The 5,946-nt window shown below is 30.5% G+C and overlaps 1 pseudogene; it reads left to right on the plus strand.

The window, feature by feature from the left end:
* The first annotated feature begins 213 nt into the window (after positions 1-213).
* On the plus strand, positions 214-5,519 carry LOC110710921 (annotated as a pseudogene).
* The last annotated feature ends 427 nt before the right edge of the window (positions 5,520-5,946 follow it).

Raw genomic sequence — 5,946 nt, forward strand, 5'->3', positions numbered from 1 at the left:
GTGGTACAATTAGAAGTGCTCCTACACATTTCTCTTTCTTCCTTTCTCTCTTTTTCATGTGAATTTTAATATTTGTACTATATTAGTACTTCCTCGTTATTGTAGATATTAATCGATCCTTGAATTTCTGAGCAAAAATCTTAGGGTTTGTAACAATTAAGAATTCAATGAGAATCATTCTCAATAAAATATGGGCGCACATGACATGGAATGTGAAGGGTTTGATCAAAATGGGGTTTTATTTGTATTTAATGTCCTTTTATTTTTTAGTAGTAGTTAACGAAGCTGGGTGGTTATCTTAACCACAAGTTAATTACCATTAACAAAACAGCCTATGAAAGACATATATAAAACAATACATAAAACTTGTGGGCACCGTGTAGAAGTTTGGATTTAGAAGAGCACAACATAGAAAACGCAATAGTTTGGGGGTACATGTAGAAAAACCTTTTTTTATTTATATTAGGTAACTTTTGAATATATTGGTGTAACTTTCTTTTATTTTAAGAGTACATACAATAACTATTGCCGTTCAAAAAAAAAGAAAAAAACAATAACTATTGTGCACCCGATTATTTTTTTAAAAAAAAAAAATTGTAATTAAAGATATATTAATAATACAAGACGTCCACTCATAAAATTGGAACTACCAACATTGCTATAAATAAAGCTGTTAAAGCTACACCACCATTTAACCATCAAACCTTCCAAAAAGAATATTGTAAAAAAAAAAATAATAGAACTAATGGATCCAACCATATACGCCGAAGAAGAAGCAAAAGAGCAACTACTAGAAGCACAAGCTCATATATGGAGTCATGTCTTCTACTTTCTTAAATCCATGGCCTTAAAATGTGCCATTGAACTAGGCATTCCAGACACCATTCATAACACATGGCAAACCAATGACTCTTAAAGAGCTAGCCAATTCACTTCCTATCCTCCCTAACAAAATTACCTCTCTTTCGCGCTTAATGCGCCTTCTTGTATCCTCCAAATTCTACTCTATGAAAACTTTAACCAACGGCGAAGAAGGATTTGTTCTTACATTGAGCTCCCAACTTCTGTTGAAAGATCACCCTCTATCGCAAACTCCCTTTGCTCTTACAGTACTATCCTTACTAACTGAACCATCTAGTCATCTAACTAGTTGGTTTCAAAATGACGTTGAATCTGAATCTCCTTTCCAAATTGCTCAGACGTTTTGGGAAAAAGCTTTACATGAGCCAAAGTTCAACGAGTTGTTTAATCATGCTATGGAATGTGACTTTGGATTCGTTACGAGCTTATTGGTGACAAACAAACAATTCAAGGGATTACTTGACGGAGTTAATTCATAGGTTGACGTTGGCGGCCGCAATGGGATGACTGCTAAGGCCTTATCCGAGGCCTATCCATCGTTGGTATGTACTGTACTTGACAAGCCGCAAGTGGTTGAGGGATTACAAGGGAATGATAATAGCAACGTGGTGTATGTTGCTGGTGATATGTTTATGAACGTCCCTTTTGCTGATGTTGTCTTACTTAAGGTGAGGTGCTAGTTGTCTTATTACATCTTTCTTTTAATTTGTTTGGAGTTTGGACTAAATGAAACTAAAGTCTATATGATCAAGAGGTTATACAAATAAAAAATATCCATTATTAATATTTTTAAACCTCAAATTGGTAGAATAATTGTATAGTATACAATCTTAAAAAGTATCCCCAAGAAAATTGTTACTTTCAAATTCATCTATTAACTATTAGTAGAACAAAACGTTGTTGATGTAATTATTGTCTACATGTCACTCTCATAATTAAAAATTTCCCGCTTAAATGCAAGGATGATGTCATTTTTTTTTTTGAAGCTATCATATTTAATAATTTTGAAATTTGAATATTATAAGTTTTTACATTACAACTACAACCTATCAATTTATCCTTAAAAAAGGAAATAATTTTAAGTAACACACTAATAAATAGACTCCTACATTGAAATATGTATTAGGCGAACTTGAATAGGTATTATATCTTAATTTTGATGAAGATCTAAAATTTGAAGAGGGTACACACACACATATATGTATATATATATATGTATATTGTACAAGGTGGATAACTCTTATTTATACTTATCCATTTTTTTTTTAAATGTACAAATTATAAATAACGTTTTATATTAACTGTGCATCACACGGATTCTAATCTAGTATTGGAATAATACTTAACCAATGTGAAATCTTAAAGTACCAATTGACACTTATTACTCCCTCCGTATTTTAATTAGTGTTACACTTACCAAATCTGACCGCGTTAATAAGTGTTACACTTCCTTTTTTGGCAAAAAACTATAATAAAATATTATATCTCTCTCCTCTCATGGTCCCCACCCAAACCTTCTACTACTTTTTTTTATTATATCTTTCCTATCACATTCATTACTTTTCAATAAACTATTAACTTCACTATCTTTCTTTTACAATTTTTTAATACTCCTACTACCCCACTTACCTATTATTTTATTTAAGTAAATTAAATTGCCTAAAATTATGTGTCAGTCAAACTGTAATACTTAAAAAAAACATGGAGAGAGTATTATCTTTAATGTGTAATTCTTTTATCCCTAACCACATTATAATGGCTACACTTACACCTTTGTTATTATTATTATTATTATTATTATTATTATTATTATTATTATTATTATTATTTTTATTTTTATTTTTTATTTTTTTTATTTTTTTTTTTTGAAAATTCAATTTAACATAATTATTAGTAGGAAAATTAGAAAAAATAATCCTAACTTTCGTCAATTTTGGTAGAATAATCCCAACTTTGGATTATTTTGGAATAATCAAAATTTTGGGGGGCGGGGTCGTCTTTTTCTTCATCCAAACCGGCTAACGAAAGTCAATGACCTATTATAATAGGTTATGTGCCCTGTGTCAAGCTGCAATTGGTCCCAAAAAAATATTGTTAAAAAAACCTAGAAAACCCTTATTCCCCTATCTGACCACCGTAGCCCCCACCACCACAACCACCTGCCACAGCTAGCCGCGCCATCCCTTCCCTTCCCCTGCCCAAACAGCGCGCCAGTTTTCCCCCAAACCCTCTATGTCGGTGTTTGACCCACCTCCACCCCCAACCCCCTCCTTTTCCATTCAGAATCTCTCCCTCACTCCCGAAAACCCCAAACAACCACTTCCTCACCGTCGAAAATCCCAGCGACTTGGGTTTACGATGGTGGGGGAAGGGTGTTTAGGGGTTTTCGGGAGTTGGGGAGAGTTTTAAAGGGAGTTTTGATTGGTGGTGGTGGCTGGAAAAGGAGTTTTGAATGGTGGTGGCGGCTAAAAAGGAGGGGAGGAAGGTGGGTCGCATCACCAGCATTGGGGGAAGGAGGAAACCGGTGCAGGGGAGGGGGAGTAGCAGCAGCCGCCAGAGATAAGGTTGTGGGTGGCCGAATTTGGGGTTTGGCTGGTTTTTTTTTATATTTTTTAACCAATTAACGCGTGGCACGTGTCACTTTTATTATAAAAAAATAATAAAAAAAAAAAAACTCATTTAGCCGACAACCGGTATTTGGGATTTAAGAAAAAGAAGACCCTTAAAATTCGAATTGTTCCAGAATAATTAAAAGTTTAAAAATTCTACGAAAATTGATGAAATTTGAGATTATTCCTATTAGTTATTTGCTATTCCTTTCAATTGAAAATTGCATTCTTATACTCCCCAAGTCTTATATAATAGTATATTATGTTAATTTCATTTTTGGTGTAGGTTTTATAAAATATTGTGCATCATTCTAATCTTCAATTTTTTATTACATGGTTTTGTTCTTCTAGTTTTGTTTAAAATTATCTTTATCTTAACTTAATTAAATTTATATGATCATTTTAAAAAAACTTTATTTAACTTATCTGAACATTATTAGATAATGATAAAGACAGCAATTTGTGACCAAAGATATTGTCACAGCGCAGTATACCGAGCATTATATTTTATTATTATTGAAACTCAAAACAACTCATTTTTATTTTACCGATTTGTTTAGTCGTCATTCTCAATGTAAGAAGACAAACTTTTAAATATATGGAATGTACAATAAATATTGTACGTCCATTATAAAGTTACCCTTAAAATGAGAAAAAGTTACTCTAATATGAATAAAAGTTACGAAGTATTTATGTTTATTGATAAAAGTTACTCGAAAAAATTATAAAAGTGACCATAAATTTGATAAAAAGTGACCCATGATATACAGTAAATTATTGTACACCGAATGTATACAAAAGTTATTCATGTAAGAAACTATCAAGTTTGACTTTATTTTTCTTAGCTTGATGGGCATATGTAACACTTTTATTATTTATGTAACGTATTTTAATCATACAACTTAAATAATTTCTATAATTTTTTTCCTTCTATATTTGCATAAAAATTTATTTCAATTTACTTTGAGTTTAATAAATACTTATTTTTATATTTTGCAAGATTAAATGTAATTATTATAAAGTACAAAACAACACCGATGCATATACACACAACTAAACAACACATTTCAAGAAAAATAACCCAAAAGCAACAATAGTCCGTGCACTGATCGAGCCAAAATGCTAGATGTTATAAATCTATAATAACTTTAAATAAATGTGAAAAAGTCTATTTAATAGTTAATATAGATTTTGAGACGTTTATAATACTAAACTAGTGTGTACCCTGGCGATGCTCGGTTTTACTTTGAATATCATATCAACAAATATTATTTGACCTATAAAACAAAAACTATATAATTAAAAAAAGAGTAAACAATAATGACTACAAAACTAAATATGTGCTCTCAAATTGGTGTTTAATACATACGAAGTATTTAGTTTATTTTAATTATGTGTAAAACTTTGTCGAAAAAAAAATTATATTATATGTAAAACATAATTAAACCATAGCAAAGATGGTTTGAACATTAGTTTAATTTTTAAGGTGATGTGGCATATATCTAATGTGTGAAGGGTGTTACTTATTACATATTCCGTTTTAAGAACGCTTTTTAATATATGATAAAGTATAAATAGATATAGATATTTTAAGGTTTGTATGAAACCACTTCCATTCCCCTTGCCATTTTTAGATCGAATTACATCTACTAATTATTGTCCATATATAGAAGTATATAATAAATTATCAATAACACGAATAACGTGCGCCTAATGTTTGTACTAACCAACTATATGCAGTGGATTTTACATAACTGGAGTGACAATAATTGCATTAAGATACTAAAACAATGCAAAGAGGCAATTCCTAGCAAAAGTCAAGGAGGTAAGGTGATTATCATTGATATTGTGATGGAGCCCAAAATTAATAATTCAGAGCATTTAAATGCCAAAATATTATTTGACGTTCAGATGATGTCACTTTTTGGATAGGGAAAAGAACGAACTGAAGAAGAATGGAAAAAACTATTTGTTAAAGCTGGTTTTAGTGTTTATAAGATCCTTCCTATACTTGGTTTGAGGTCCGTTATTGTTCTTTATCCTATATAAGTTGTTGGTGATGAATCCTGTCTAGCATGGACTTATGGGTAATATATATTCCCTTCGTCTTTTTATTGGACTCTCATTTTTAACATTTATTACTTACATAATAAAGAAATGAGATTCTAATAATAGGACATAAGATTGTCTTACACGAGTGTATGTATGTCATGCTACGACATAAAATTTTCTTATTCTATGATTATAATACTACCTCTGTTTTTGTTATTTATAATAATAAACAGCTATTATATGTGAAATATAAAAATATTTTTTTGATACAAGTAATAAGAAACAGATATTGTAGATGTATTCTTTTCTTACAGCTTTCAATAGTTTGCTTTGTATTGAAAGTTACTTAGCTAGTTATCGTTTAAGCATTTAATAAAGCAAAGTATTCTTTTTAATTAATATTTGGCATTTATACATTAAGACG

The sequence above is a fragment of the Chenopodium quinoa genome, unplaced genomic scaffold (genome assembly GCF_001683475.1).
Source record: "Chenopodium quinoa cultivar QQ74 unplaced genomic scaffold, ASM168347v1, whole genome shotgun sequence".
NCBI classification, from domain to species: domain Eukaryota; kingdom Viridiplantae; phylum Streptophyta; class Magnoliopsida; order Caryophyllales; family Amaranthaceae; genus Chenopodium; species Chenopodium quinoa.